General features: G+C 40.8%; 1 protein-coding gene across 3 annotated transcripts in view; it reads right to left on the bottom strand.

The window, feature by feature from the left end:
* Window positions 1–15,626, bottom strand: part of ARHGAP15 (Rho GTPase activating protein 15) — a 322,734-nt gene extending 307,108 nt beyond the window's left edge. The window contains exons 1-2 of one of the 3 annotated variants that reach the window (XM_088168386.1): window positions 15,489–15,626; window positions 14,983–15,043 (exon numbers count right to left, since the gene is read on the bottom strand). The gene's annotated coding sequence lies outside the window, so the exon portion shown is untranslated. Of the gene's footprint in view, window positions 1–14,982; window positions 15,122–15,203; window positions 15,349–15,488 lie in introns of those variants that run through there. The other 2 variants (XM_014870798.2, XM_088168385.1) reach the window with 2 other exon arrangements.
* Window positions 15,627–15,829: the final 203 nt, after the last annotated feature.

The following is a 15,829-nucleotide window of genomic DNA, read 5'->3' as shown; positions in this document are numbered from 1 at the left end:
GAGGATGATAACAAGTCATGCAGTCAGAATGGCTGAGGGTGGAAGATACCTTGGTAGGTCATCTGGGACAACCTGCTCAAGGACCACCTAGAAGTGGTTGCCCCAGACCATGTCCAGAAGGCATTTCATAGAACCACAGACTATTTTGGGGATTGGAAGGCGGACCTTAAAGATCACATATTTCCAACCCCCCTGGCATGGGCTGGGACCTTCAGGGAATTTATACTCATTCATGACAGCACTCTTGACAAGAGAAAGAAGGAAGTGGTTTAATATTAGCCCATTACTCACTCAACGTGATGTGCAATGCTAGAAACACTGGATTTAATCATACCAAAAAACAAAGTTTGTGCCCATTGTCTGTTTCCTGCATTGACTCGTTTACTCAAGGATCCCCACAGAAGTTGAACCTCAGGTTATAGAAATTAGATTAAAGCTGTTTCGTGTTACTTAGAAGCATGCCTGTCTATGCCTGCTGCAGAGCTGGTGTATTGCACTTGACAAAACTCTTTCCATGGATTTTCGGTGGGCAGCACTGTGTGTTCTCCCTCCCCAAGACACTTCTCACCACCCTTCAGAGCAGTCAGCACCCAAATCCATGTCACAGGGACACTTTGCCATTTTGGCAGTGAGGACTGCAGCAGCTCCAAGCAGGAAATTATTTTTTTTCCTCCTCCTAAACTTGGAGAGTCAAATCATTTTGTATTTCATGCTGGTATCAAATCAAAATTGCTTCTCAACAGATTTTCAGTAGGCTCCGGGCTGGAGAGCGGATCAGACTCGAGAGACAAGAGCAGCACTGGCTCTGTCACAGATCCAACGTTTGGCTGGAGCACATCACTCAGATTTTCTTCTGAAATCTCTTACCTATACAACTCTGACACATCCCTTCTAGGGAGCATTATGAGTTTTAATTAGGTAGTCTCTGCCTGGTGTTGTCAGTACAGGACGTGCCATGAAAAAGTTTAATAGTGTGACAAAGTCATGCCCTGGATCACAAGTAGGAATACAGTCACTAAATGCCAAGGCTGCAAAGACTTCTGAAACTCTTTATTCTAGTCTCATTGAATCTTGGTTAATATTCCTGAAAATTTGAACTAATTTGCATACATCGGAGTATTACAAGAAGGCTTTCCAAGATACTAAAATTACAGGAACTGCTATAAAAGAAAACAACAACAAAACTCCAAATGGAACATTTCCACCATCAGATTTGTGTTAGTGTAAAACACAGTGAGATCCTGCAGAATATGAAGGAGGTCTGGCATAATATGGAATAAAAGTACAAAAGTTGTGCCCTTAGGATTTTCAGGTAGGAATCCTTTGCTGTCCAAGCTCCATGCAGACTCCTGACAGCGTTACCAGCCCTACATGCCAGTAGATGGCACCCTGAATATGAGCTCCACAAATGCAACAGCATGACATTTGCATTTGCAAGGAGCATTTGGTAATCCTCACACTCTGCCCTGCCTCTATTGTTTGTTTGCTTGTTCTTTTGTTTTTGGTTTTTTTTTAATAACAGAGGTGAAGACCATCAGGAAACAGATAAAATATTGTCAAAAAGCATAAAAAGGATCCTATCTTCTGCATTTATGAGCTGGTGCTTCCAAATTGTTATTAGAAGCATCAGGGCCAAGTTTGGGCAGGTTTTGCAGGGGAATTTGTTTCGCTTCCTTTGGAAGGCAGAGCTGCCAAGCCCCGTGCAACTGCTTGTGTGGCACTCCATGTCCATTATATAATTAGCTAATTTGCCTTTTGGCAAACAGTTAGCATCTGGATATAAATTTTAGTTTTGAAGCCTGCTATGGTTGATTTGCTAGAGAAAGGCATTAAAGCAAGACAGAATTTCTCCTCCTCTCCACCCTGTTGTTTAGCGTGTTCCTGGAGTAAAGGGGCAGGACAACTTTGAGACATTAACCTAAGAGAAGGGAAACAAGGGAACACACTAAAAATTCTTCTTGGAAATATCTGTTTTGGGGCACTGTGGAACAGAAGGGGCAGGTTGGAAAAGGGTGAAGAATAGTCAGGGGCAAGAAGAATCCTTGTCATGAGGATGGATGGGTGATGTAGGAAGAGTAAACTGATTCACAGAGTGGGGAAAAGAGGTTACAGCAGGTATGAGAAATGAGAAATTTAATTTCTGGAGAGAGGGTGAATCACTTACTTATGGGGCAAGAAGCATCACTGAGCTGAAGGAACAGAATTATTTTTTGGCTGTGGCAGCAAAACTCATTCAGTCCTAAACCACCAGTCACTTTCAGAGATACTTCAGGAGGTCAAAAGCCTTCTTGGAAGGAAGAAGTGGTTCATCCTTTAATAAAATTTGAAGTCTCAGTGGGTCAACTGTTGCAGTGACTTTTCCCATAAATGAGTCCATGGTTTGGAATGCTCCAGGAGGATGGAAATCTGCTTCAGCAAGTAGCATAGCAACCTTGTAGTGAAGCAGATTGAGTTAAATCAGGCAGAGCTCGGGCCCCAACTACAGGGGAGAGCTGGCTGATAAAAATTCAAGTGGCATTTGACAGTTCCTAAAGAGCCTAAAACCCCAGTTTCTAAATGTACAGCTGACTTTTAAACACATGGTGTGGAAATAATGAGTGTTGTAGAGGTGAAAAGCAGAAAGGTTATTGCAGATGCAAATCCATAGGCATAGCAAAGCCATCCCACTTCTGAGAATCCAGTCCAGGTTTGGAGAATTGAACAGCAAATGGTGAAGATCAGATCTCCTCCTTCCCCACAAAGTATTGGGAATTGTCAAAAACTATTCACCAGAAGATTTTCTGTAATGTTTCATTTAAAAATAGAGCTTTCACAGAATCATGACATTTGATAACAGTGAAAATGTGACCCTATAATGAGTGGATTGATTGGCATTAGCCAAGATCTTTATTTCCTGAGTTTTGGTCCAGTACTGGTAAAATCAGTGCAGAGACTTTCTACAAAGTAAATAATTAATTCTTCAAGAAACAAGAAGTATTTCCGAATTTTGGCCTGAACTATGCCTACTTTTCCTACAGCTACATACAGTAGAAGACAGAATGCAAATGATAATTCATCAGGATCTTGGACCAGAGAAGCTGTGGCTACCTTGTCCCTGGAAGTGTCCAAGCCCAGGTTGGATGGGGCTTGGAGCAACCTGGGATAGTGGAAGGTGTCCCTGCCCATGGCAGAGGGTTGGAACAAGATGAGCTTTAAAGTCCCTTCCAACACACATCATTCTAGGTTTCTAAGATTTAACAGTTGTAAGATGTACTTTTCTCCAAAAAAGGGGGGAAAAAAAACTAACATAATTAATACAACCTCTCAGATTTGTTATTCAGGATTATGTCTTTAAAATAATATCTTTTTCAGTATTTCTAAATAAGCTTTTAATTTCTCCCACATTTTCTCCTTATGACTTGCACTACTGTCAAGTCAGAAGCATCATGAACGGAAGTTCTTGACATAGCAGAGTGCAAACACTGCAAAATTGAAATGCATGTTGTTGCATTGACTAATTTAAGTATTTTGCTCAAGAACACACAGTACTTGAAGAGCATCCATGAAACCTCATGCAACAATATCACAGAAGGATAAAAATCAGCACTAGGTTCACCATCACACCAGACCTGTGAGCCTGCAAAACCATAACAATGGAAGCAGAAGTTGCAGTTAACAACTGAACAAAACAAGAGAGTGCCAGACACGTGGTGAGTTGGAGCACTCCTGTTAAGGAGAACATGTCACTGTGTCTGTGAAAGTGTTTGTCACCAAAATCAACACACCTATGTAAATATATCTGCTGTTAGGTTGTGTCCTTGACCTGTGCTACATGGTTATCTCTGCTGAGGCACAGCCCAGGGCAGCAAGTGCTTAAACACACACAATGATGGAAAATAAAGGTGCATAAATGAAAAAACTACATGTAAAGAGAGAGAAAAACCAGTAAATTGCTCCTTATTTTTTTTGTTGCTGTTTTAATTTTATTATTATTATTATTCCTATCTGCACTTTGCTGGGTCTATTTTATTTCAGCCATCCCCACCACTCTGCTCTCAGAGCTGACACATCACACCCCTGTGCCCAGGGCAGAGACACAAACAGGAGAGGCTGCTGAGGGGTACAGTGTCCTGGGCTGGTGCCCAGGAGTGTTCTGAAGCCAGTTTATCTGATTACTGGAAAACAGAGAAATCCATTGGACTGAAAATACAGAGCAGATATAACCTTCCTGTGCCTTTTAATTTGCAAAAAACTATCAGGTACTTAGACAGCAGCATTAATTTCAACCATCACTCCTACCTTTAATCAAAGCAGGAGATCAGGAGTGACACAACACCACCACTGCCTGGTTCTTTACCCCACTTTTGTCTGTTTATATCAGATAGACAATAAACCAGAATTTTGTGTTCGGTTCAGCCTGCTGTAAAATGCTAAATGTCCTAAACTCAGCAGTCAGTTTCCCTTATCACCCAAAACTGCAATCTCATCTCTAAGTTGATGTGCTCTAAGTCCTACAAAAATCATGTTCATCAGCATTATCACACCCTCTTAGTTTTTTAGCCTGTTGCAGCCATATGAGACTTTTGGTGGTCTCTCAGAACAGACAATACACAGAGCAAAGATCATGGAGGTCCTCGAAAAGCTGGCTTTGTTATTACTCTTTTCTACTCCAGTATTTGTGGACTTTCTGCAAATAAAAGCAGAAATGGCCCACTCCAATTTATAAGTACAGTTACCCATCTCTCTGCTGTGGTCAAAGAGAAGAGCAAATAATCTTTTATGCTTTGTTTGGATCCATATCTCACTGGACAGAATTTCTCTGTTACCATGTTTGGCATAAACTGCCCAAACCATTATTCACAATTTTTTATGCTCTGAGGTAATATCATTCAGTCTCTATGAAGGATGCACCTAAAGGCAAATTTCTCAACACAGCTTGATCTAAATCATAGAATCAGAGAATAATTGAGCTTGGAAAAGCTCAGTATCAACCTCTAACATCATCCATTGACAGGTTCATCACTAAACCATCTCCCTAAAACATCACATGTACATATTTTTGAACACTTCTGGAAACAGTGATTTCACTGTTCTCCTAGGAAGCCTGTTCCAATGCTCGATCATCCTTTCAGTGAAGAAATTTTCCCTAAAATGCAAATAAACCTCCTCTTAACACAACTTGAAGCCATTTCCTCTTGTCCTATCACTTAGCAGACCTTCTAGGTAGTAACTCAATACAAGAGTAAAGCATTAAACAAGTCTTTAGGCTGAAAAACCTGTTATCTGTGAGATTTTAACCTGATCCTTGATACAGTGACAATTAAAACCTCATTTATTTATTCTTTTATATGAAGAGAGGGCACTATTTTACAACACTTGGTTAGCAACTACATAATTCTCATGACAGAAGTCTCATGTACCAACCTAATATCCAGTAGGAACAAAATGGTTTTTCATATAACATAATTTTTTCTGGCTTGTGAAATACAGAAAAGGTGGTTCCAGGCAGGGATGAAAGGGCTGGTTCTGATTTTGAGTTCCCAATGACCCAGCTGAGGCTGAAGGAATTACAGCTGAGTAACAGCAACATTAAGCATCTCTGAGGAGGAGAGACAAAGCATTCATTGCATTATGGAGCCAGGCAAGGAAATACACTTTATAACAAGAGAGAAGGGCATAGAATTGCCCCATTGTACAGAAGCAATGATTTTGTTTAATTTTGTGTCTAAGGACATACTTAAAGTTGGTTTTTTTTTGATTACTCAGGTCCTAAGAATTAAATTATTGGAATGTGGTACTGCATTTCTCATTCCCGAGGGTTTTCCACACATATTAGGGATATGTTATCCTCTACTTACAGCAGGTCACAGACCCACATGAGTACAGTCTGCACCCCACAATACCTTACAGACTTGTACAATTGGTGCTTCAGTGATTTCCTGTCCAGTGACAGATGGGCTAAAACTATTAGAGGCTTATTGATGTGAAGACTGACTGCAGTCTTTTCCTATTTTTTCAACAAGTAATAGCACACTACAAAATTTAAAAAAAAAAACAAAACAAAACAAAAAAGGATTAAAAAACCCCAAAATGCTAATATCAACTCCTACTTTCTAGCAAATGGCAGCAAAATATCTTATCCAAATATATTCAATGGAAATATAATTAATCTTTACAAGTTTTTGCTTGATTTTTCTCCAGGATTGGATAAAGAGAAACATGAGAGAAAAGTTATGTGCGTCTTCTGGACTGGCAATGGTTATCAATGAGGATTTAAAAGGGGCCTAAAGCCCTCCTTTGTGTTATTCTGGAATTTCATGGAAGATGAAAACCTCAGTCTGTTCCCTTCTGTACATAGATAAACCCTTAAAAAGAGCAGGGCAGATGACAAAGGAAAACAGGGAAAATCTGCTTGGTGTCTATAGGGCAGGGACTTGCTCTCTCTGGAAATGCTTTCCTATCTGGTTGGAAATGTTCTGAGAATTAGAAAGGGAGGAGAATGGGAGAGCTACTATCCCAAAGTTTTGTGGATACAATGACAAACTCTTCACATCCACATTTTATGACTCCAGATACAACAACCCTAATCATGTAATGCTCCATGATCTGCTATCTGCAGGTCTTCTCTACACAAATAAAACCTGTTTGGAAATATCACTGAGATATTATTGAAAACAACAAAACCACAAATAAAAGGGTAAGAGAAAGTGACCTCATATGGCCATGCCTCCTCCTGCATCACTTAGTTTCCTAATTATGCTACATGGGAAGGTCTCAGAAAAGGTAGCAGTTGTTTCAAAAGTTCTTCTGTCCCAATATATCATATGGGATAGCATAATGGAGTCTATTTTCACCATTCCCATGTCAGTTCAATATCTCAGCTTCCAGTGGAACTTGAAGCTAAAAGTATCCTGTATCCTTTGTGTACAGTTTGGCCTGCATATGTTCTGGGAACAGTTGTCCATAGTAGAAATTCAGTTGAATATGTAAAAGAACATGCCTGGGGGAAAAAAAAAAAAATTGCTACTTCTAGGTCTTCCTGCTGGCAGCACCTTTCATTTCTTTCTGGATTGCTTCTGATCCACGACACCTGCCTCTATTTTCTGTGCTGTGAAAGCTAGACTACAATCCTTCTGATGGAGAATATTGATTATATAGAGGCAGTATTAAAAAACAATCTGTATCATCCTATACACAGCATTTCTAATGCTTCCTATGACCCTGAACAGCAGGACTAGAATGGTTTGGACATTAGAATAACAGTATTAAGTAATTTACAACAGCATAAAATTTAGTAACAATTTATATTTCATGCATTTAATTGGTTTAACACTAAATATGACCTAATAAGTGCCAGAGGAGAATGATTGGTTATTCCTGACCTGTCCTACTCATAAGGAAAAGAAAATTTCCCTCTGCATCCTTCCTTTTTTTCTAAAGGTTTATTTACTGCAGATAAGAGCCATGGCTTTCCAAACACCTCAAGATTGACCAGTCTAAACTCACTTCACACCTGCACCTGATGCTTGTTTCATGGTAACTTTTTAGTTTAAAGCTGTCTAATTCAGAATTAAAAGGAAAAAAAAAATCAATGTTTTCTCTAGGAAGATCACATAAGAATCACAAATTTTCCCCGGTGCTTGAAAGAAATCTGTTCCTATAGCCTAAATGTTCAGAAAAGTGTTGTTACTTTTAATGTTGCCAGAACTGAAGTGATGAGATACTATGGGAAAGGTTATACTTGCAGTATTTACAGATACAAGCAGAAGCAGAAGTGACAGAAATTTCAAAGTAAGGCTGCTTGAAATACTTCCAGCTCAATTTTGCAGAACTTCTCCTCACAGAGATTTGGATATTCATCCAAGCTTTCCATGCTTACCTGAACTAGACATGTGGTGATGGTAATTTTGGAACAGCCCAAACTCTCTGGAGAAGTAGAAGAGTTTGTACCACAAGACAAACTGATGTATTAGAAAAATATTTTTTAAACACCTGAAAGCTTGTTGCAAATAGCCAAAGAAACAAACTTCCTGTAAGTTCTGAATTTCAGAGCTTTTCCACCAGTAATTTTGGGCTTAATTGGACAGGGACAGGGACTGTCACCAGGCCTGCTTGGGTAGGGTGTGATTACCCATTTCTGCCCTCCCCACAGCTCCACTGGATGATTCACTGTGAGGAAACATTTCACATCCATCACCCAGTCAAACTACACACAAGTTTCATCTCACTCTACCTCTAAATCAGTTGGGCACTACTGAACACGTGGAGCAGTTCTAAGTCACGCCTCACTTTGCCCTCCAGTCCTCATTTCCTGCAGCAGCACCGTCCCCTTCAGCAGAAAAAAATGCCTTCTTGAGTTCTGTAAAGCCTTTGGTGAAGCAGCAACAGTGGTTTTAACCTCTTAGAGTACCTCAGAGTTCCTCAGCTTAGTAGTTTCAATGCACATTTGCTATGTCTTAATCCTTTTTGCAGTTCCATATCCCCATCATCCCACAGAAGACATCTGTCAAACTGAGATACTGAGATTATTGAATACCAAAGGCTTTAAATCTTCTCAGACTTTAAAAATAAATTAAAGAACAAAGTGAATTTATTATAAACTTATTTCTCTTTTTATTTCAAAATTACAGTAACAGTTTTTGGGGTTTTTTTGCTGACCCTGCCTGCCTCAATAGCTCTACGAAGAGGAGGATTGAGCTTTATCCGGACAAAGATGCCCTCCCTCCCACTCCCCCAGATGATGTTTGACTTCCCGTGCTGTGCACATGAAACAGTCCCTCCCACCCTCCCTCCATCTCCCATCATCTATATCTGCAGCAGTTTTTGTGCTGTGATCCTGCAGCTGTTCCCTTACTTCTTCTCACGGCTCCCACTTCCCATCTGAGGGAGGAAAAAATCCTCCAGACACTTTTAATCTGTTCCCACACTCCATCTCCACTTTCCTTTGCAGAGCTCCTGGTGCTGCACTTCCAAGAGATGCAGCAGAGACGGCACCTACAGTTTCAGGAGAAAACTTTTAAGCTGTAGCAGGAACCAGAAGGGGAAATTCTTTGTGGTTTGCTTTGAGCAAGCCCCTCTTCTGCATTTCGTGGGGCCCCCAGTTTGCTTTCTTCACCAGCCACTGCTGCCACAGAGCACAAGGCAGGAGAGTCTGTCCCACCAGGCTGCTCCCCAGCACCACGTGTCAAAGAGAAGACAAAGGCTCTTGTTCTGTGTGATAACATCTGATATCAATCACATCCTGCAGCTAAGATGTCTGCACAGGGGAAATACCAAGGGTGCTGTGCTGACAAAAAAGTTAATTTCATAGACTCATATAATGGTTTGGGTTGCAAAGGACCTTAAAGATCATCTATTTCCAACTCCCCTGACATGATTGCTTTGATGGCACAAGTAGTTTGAGCATAGGCTCTGTAAATTATATTTAATATTTTTTGCTGCAAATGAAATTCTTTAGCTAGGGACCAGAAAACTTTATCTCGCTAAGGTGGTTCAGGAAAACTTGTACACGTTTTCTGCAGGCCAGGAGGCCACAGCCACCTGTGTCCCACCACAGATGGGCTACACACAGCCAAAGTCAACATCAGTGACACCAGGAGCACAGCAGAGCCAGAGCAGCCTGTCTCACTCATAGTGAGACAGTCACAGCCATTCACCTGCCCCCAGCACTGTTCAGGGCAAAAATACTTAATGACTATTACATTTTCCACTGGGTTATGAGGTAGTGTCCTCAAATCTTTTTTTGGATGAAATAGCTGCACCCAGCTCAACTGAACCTCTGCAGCCCTATTCACCTGAGATAAAATGTCATTAGACTGCATCAACATTGTTCCCCAAGTATCTGAATCTTGGTGCAGGGTACAACTCTGATAAGAAATATCTTCATTTAACTTTTAAAATTATTTTATTCTGTACAACTTTCTCTCCACATCTTAATAGATTCCCTCTTTTCAGCTACCCCCACTCTAAGAAAGGTTTTACATAAGACTCAAACCTCAGAAGAAAATTAAAGCTAGAAAGGAAGCTTACAGATTCAGACTCTGTGCAGTAATTCTGAATGTCTCAGGTGTGACTGTATCCTACTCAAGTAGGAGTTAGTGCTGGACTGTCTAAAGGAAATCCAAGAATGGGTTGAAGACATCACTTCCTCTAAGCTCCTGCTAAAACTTGGGGCACTCCTTGCCTTTTCCAGGGTTTAGGATTAATGAAGGAGGAGGAACTGACATGCTTTCACTTGGGCTGTTTCTGCTTTCCTTGGCACTGCAAGAGCAGATGGATTAATGGTGGATGGATTAATGCTAAATGGGTTAATTCTAAATCTAAAACTCGTCACAAGAATTTGATTATTCGTTACTATACTTTTTTGGGTGTTTTTTCCTCTAATAAATTAAACAAGAATGCAATGTACTGCTGCTAATGGAAAAGTTAATCTCTCTGGATCAAACCTCAGCACTACTCAGCCCAGCACACAAGTGGCAGCATGTGCCAGAGCTCTGAGAGATGGAAATTCTGAGATGACACTCTCCCAGGTGAAAAATATCAATTAATTCATAGCAAAACTATTTGCTAGAAATGCATTTTTGAGAGGGCCCAGGGAGGTTTCTGTTGGTGTCCATGGTGTGGCCATCTGGCTACATCTGTGATGTGTGTGTGTGTCTCTGAGCCCCAGCTGCAGCAGAGACACCAGAAAGATGAGGGCTCCTGACACCCAGCAGGCTGGGGACAGAGCCACCAGCCATGCAGGTGACAGAACTCTGAGACACACAACTCCAGACCTTCAACTGCTTTCACAAAACATCTCTGTCATTTCCTTCCTCCCCCCAAAAGGAAGATAATTTGTAACATCCTGAGTAGCAAATAAACAAGTTCAGGTGCCGAGGGCTGTGTCCTGCCCAAGAGCACTTTCGGTAACTGGTACCTGATTCAGCACCAAATACAGCAGTGGTTTTGCTCAGGGTGTGGCAGAAAAAGAAATGTAAAACAAAGAACAAGCACATATTTGACACGTCTCTTCAGCTCTAAGCTATGTTCACTTCTGTTTTCCCTTCCTCCTCATCTCCCCCTCCCCTCTTATCAGGTTGCAGGCATACTGAAAACTGATGGATATTTTACAGAAGGAACCATAAATCCCTTTAAGTTCATCTGTTCAAGGACTGTGCCTACATAGTGTATCAGGCACAAGGTTTGGAAGAAATTTGCATGAAGACCACAGTAGAAACCCACAATAACCAGCTTAACTGCAAGTGAATGATTTAATACCTGCCAATCTTGAATGGCAGGAAGAGTTAAATGGATCTTAAACAACCTACCACCAATCATGGCCCCATTAAACTCAGTTAAGTTTTTGAAGAAATGCTTCAGTAAATATCTGAGCACTCCTTGAGTTAAGACAACTTGCACATACACACAGTAGCTTAGCAGATAATTTAGAGAATACAAATATTTAAATCTCTGTTACCTTTCCTACTTAATTCTCAAAACATTTCTTTCTCATAAGTAAGCTGAGTGAAAATATAGACAAATTAAGAGAAAAAGGTAAAAATTTTTAAGAATATATGAATTTTGGTTCCTAGTTTCTGCAAACAGGATTTATTTTACATGTGCCAGATGTCAACATTTCCAGATTACTTCAATATGAACTAATAATACCCTGAAAATCTTCTCCAGCATGGCCTGGCTGCTTCCACTGACAGTCCTTGCATGGGCTAGATTTGCCCCATTGTCAGTTTGTAACATCTAAACATCTGTGCTCAGAAAATTATTTCCTAACTTTCTTAATGAAAATCCAAGTGTTTCCCTTTTGCTCCTTTCTCAGCCAGCCTGGAAGTTTGCAACCCAGGGAGCTTCAAGTTGTGACAAAGATGATGCAAGACTCTGTGACAAGAAGTCTCACTCTTTAAGTAAAAAATAGCTCTGCATTGAGGAAGTCCCAGTGTAAATGAGGAGCTAGCAGTGCTTGTTTTGTAGTGAGTCTCCAAAACAACCTTTTTATAGTATTTCTCAAAGCAGGGAAGGCTGACAGAGGCATGCTGAGTGCGTGAAGGCACGATCTTAACATCTAGCACAGCAAGGAAACAAACATCTCTGTCCTTCAGGGGCTGGTAAGAGAGTGAAATTCAGATTCTCTGAGACCACTGGTGGAACCCACCTCAAGAGAAGGCTTCAGAGCAGATAACATCAAAACCTCCTCACCTAGCCCAGGCTCCCAGATGGTGAAGGCAGCAAGGCATTCAGACTGCCCTGATCCTCAGAGGTCATGGCACCAGTTTGATGGTGACAAAAGCTGTGGAAAGCCACCACAGAATGGAAAAGGGAGAGCTCTGTGCAGGTTGTGTAACCAGGTGGGGAAATCTGCTGCAGTGCTCTGAATGGCACTTGAATTATCATGGAAAATCAGGGCCGAAATTGTATCCAATCTGCTTTCTTCAAGACTAATACTACCAAAAAATGAGATCAGGAAAACCATCTGCATATAACAGCATCCATCAGCATCACTTTCTGCCTTTGTAGCACCAAGAAACAGGTTTCATGTATCCATATGGCACTCTTAGGAGGCAAGTGGAATGTAGAGACTTTGGCTGGAGCTCAGGTGATGCTTTGTTTTGTTTTTAAAAGCAATCATCCCAAACAACACTGATAGAGGATTAGGAAATGTTCTGTACAACTGCTATGTTTCAGGTTAAAAGTTAGGAACACACTTCAGTACTGACAGACTTCTTCAACAACAACAGATAGTGTTTAGCCACATTAAATGGTGAGCAACTCACACTGATTGATCTGACACAGCACAGAGGTATCTAACAAAAAAAAATCAAGAAAAATAAGCAAGTATCCGAATTACACATAGTGAGCATCAACAAATCCATAAGACTCTGCCTATAACCCACTCTCCTCTATATGATTCTGTAAAACACACCACAATAGAGCAGTTACCATGGCTCAAAGTCTATAGCAGAGACCCAAGCTGCACTGCAGAACACAAAGGGAAATCCATCCAGCTTCATGGGATGCTGCTTTTTAAACTCTATCCTGAAGCTCATTGCTGCAAAGAAGTAATAATTTCTGGGTCCAGAAACAGACAGAGAAATCCAAACCAGATCTGTTGGAATTCTTCAGCAACCACGTTGGAGGCTGTAGAATTTTGCCACCCAAACACCAGGAGAAAAATTCAAACATGCCTCTGTCACCATTTTAGTTTCTGTTTCCTGTTTCACTCCAGGTAGGGAGGATACAGACCCCTGGTGACAGAGACTACCAAGAGCACCATGCACTCAAGTTTGGCTGGAAGAAGATGGAGCATCTCTTCCAACCAAGGATATCTTTATGTCAAAGCAAAGAGAAGTTTCTACAACAAATGCTGTCGAAAAAAGCAATTTTTTTTTTGTTTTTTAGCAATTCAATAGTGTATAGCAGGAGCTTTAAAATACAGAGTGCTTCTGCTGTTCACTCTATTTGGAAAAGAAAATGAACAAATGTAGATCACAGATGTAATTGGATGGAGAGGTAAACTGAACAAGACATGCTGCTTTAAAATTAATTTGCTTTGGACACAAAGGGGTAAGTTGTAGAGAAAGGGAGAAAATAAAGACATAAAACTCTGAGAATTCAAACTACTTCACCAAATCTCACAGCTCCTTGGAAAATGCATTCTAAATTATTCTAAGACTGCAGCAGAAACATAAAAATCACGACAAACACAGCCCAGGAAGAGAACATGTTCTTTTTATACAATTTCCCTGTCTGTGCTGATTTGTGTATGCAGGCAGGACAGATTTTTTTTTCTCCAAAAAGTACAGAAAATATGAAACGCGATCTTACAACATTACAACTAAAATCTGTCTCCAATTAGTATGCACAATTCCAAAATGAGCTCGGAGCCACGTGCGATATCTCTCAACTCTGACCCGTATTTCCAAAAGAAACCCAAGCTGCCTGTTACAAGAAGGCAATCAGTTATAAACAGGAGCACAAGTCACAAAGTTTGCAGCAAGCTACGTGTTACTGGGATAAAAAATCTTCAGCATAAAACAAGCCTTGCTAATTCTGGCTCTCCTTTATGTGGCCCATAATCAAAGTGCTTTATTGTGTTATTTGAGAATCTTTCTAAATTAGTATTTCTTTGCAAAGCTGTGCAGGCCAGAAAGTTGTTTGCCCACTGACAGCAATGCAAAGGTGTCTTTGCTGAGGGAAAACTTTGAGGTGGGGGCTGAGGATATACAATCCTTTTCTGGCCAGCTCTGAAGCAGAGGATGAATTAGTCTGGGCTTAACAGCCCATGCAGGAAACACAGCTGTGACATCTCCACTGAACAGCTCCAGAAGGATCATCATTGACTGCCCATGGAGAAACCAAGGATATTTTATGTGAAATGTCCTTTATGCTCCATGTTCTTTTCCTACCAGTATAACTGATGAATAATAAAGTGGTATCAAACTTCTTGATATCCAGTAGGGCAAGAAATCCCTTTATCAACATCTTCAGACTCTAGAAATACCAAAACAACTAGACACCTACCCTTAGCACTGACTTTTACAGAATGCATGGCTGCTAAGCACATCCCTCATGGTCACCAGCACAGAGAACAGTTAATCAAACAGTGCTAAACTGCACTCAGGAAGGGCAAATTCTGGGTAAAGTGATCTAATCTCATTTCCCAGCCAGTGCCACAAACTTTTCCACATTTTTGGGGAGAGCTGGTTAGTTCTAGCCGGGATATGAGAAGGGATAAGTGGTTTGGGGTATTAGACAAGTTCAGGTAAAGTTGCCTCTTGCATAGAGTGCAACAGATTTTCTAAACTCCGAGCACTAATTCTAAACATCATTTCACATCTGTATCCTCTACACTTTTCTCATTGCTTTCAAATTCGCCAAGGCCTATAGAAATAATTGCCATCAAACCAACCTGATTTGAATGACTACAAAGTGCTCGTAGCTACGACTATTTTAAAAATTTTCAGCAACAGGTTTCCCAAAGTGCACTGAGATGGATCAGAGGCTCCTTACCTGCAGCCTCAGGGATGTTGTCCTCTCATCTCAAGCTGCCATCAACGAGCAACAGTTTTAACTATTTCAAAAGAACGGAAAAGATCAAGGTCACATGTCTAGAGACAGCATTTGAGTTAGTCCAACAGCTCGTATAGAGAGAAAGAAAGCAGGGAAAAAAGTAAAATAAAACCACTTCCTGCAAGAGCAGAAGTGAATCATCTCACCAATGAGCGACTTACATCTAGAGGTTAGTGCAAAATTCTTCTGGATTGGAGAAAAAAACACAGATTTTAAAGTACGAAAGCAACTTCTTTGTGAAAATTGCAGCAAACAGGGAAGGTTAGCTTTTGCAGAAGGTAAAGATGAGGTTTAAAAGGAAATGCTGAAAGGAATTACGATTCTAAGCCTTAAGACAACTTCCCTTTTCTTACCTTCAATGAAACCCTTTGAGTACTGAAATAAATAGCTTGCAACAAATCTGCTTTGCTATTTTGAAAGATAGCTTTAGTAAGCAGGACACTTACCGTACTGTTATTTAGATTAATAAAGTAGCAAGTTCTGGACAATCAGAGAGTTTTCTACTAAAACAAACCACCTGTAGCGATTTGTACTATTGCCTGGTAGAGGTCAGACAGGCAAACACTTCTGTTTCTTTGATTTTCTGCTTTAAGACTTCTCCACGAAGCAGCCCTTGGAGAAGCAGGGGCACACACAGCTGCTGCCCTGCGTCACTTCCCGCAGCATCCCACACCACAATGGTCCCTCCCAGGCAGGGGCAACCCAGAGAAACACCAGATTCAGGCACAGCTCTGGGCCCTTGGGGCTCTGGAAAAGCCCCTTCCTCATAAATGCCTTCATCAGCATC

Source organism: Sturnus vulgaris, chromosome 7 (genome assembly GCF_052056855.1).
Source record: "Sturnus vulgaris isolate bStuVul1 chromosome 7, bStuVul1.hap1, whole genome shotgun sequence".
Lineage (NCBI taxonomy): Eukaryota > Metazoa > Chordata > Aves > Passeriformes > Sturnidae > Sturnus > Sturnus vulgaris.
This window is presented reverse-complemented; position numbering and strand designations above follow the sequence as displayed.